Genomic DNA, 304 nt, shown 5'->3' on the forward strand with positions numbered 1-304 from the left:
GAACAGAGACAGAGAGAGAAAGACAGAGAGATGAACAGAGAGAGAGAGAGAAAGACAGAGAGATGAATAGAGAGAGAGAGAAAGACAGAGAGATGAACAGAGACAGAGAGAGAAAGACAGAGAGATGAACAGAGACAGAGAGAGAAAGACAGAGAGATGAACAGAGACAGAGAGAGAAAGACAGAGAGATGAACAGAGACAGAGAGAGAAAGACAGAGAGATGAACAGAGACAGAGAGAGAAAGACAGAGAGATGAACAGAGAGAGAGAGAGAAAGACAGAGAGATGAATAGAGAGAGAGAGAG

General features: G+C 43.4%; 1 long non-coding RNA gene across 1 annotated transcript in view; it reads right to left on the bottom strand.

The window, feature by feature from the left end:
* The window catches only part of LOC122550377, a 76,379-nt gene that overhangs the window by 25,197 nt on the left and 50,878 nt on the right, over positions 1-304 (bottom strand). The window lies entirely within an intron of this gene.

Source organism: Chiloscyllium plagiosum, chromosome 5, assembly GCF_004010195.1.
Source record: "Chiloscyllium plagiosum isolate BGI_BamShark_2017 chromosome 5, ASM401019v2, whole genome shotgun sequence".
Taxonomy (NCBI): domain Eukaryota; kingdom Metazoa; phylum Chordata; class Chondrichthyes; order Orectolobiformes; family Hemiscylliidae; genus Chiloscyllium; species Chiloscyllium plagiosum.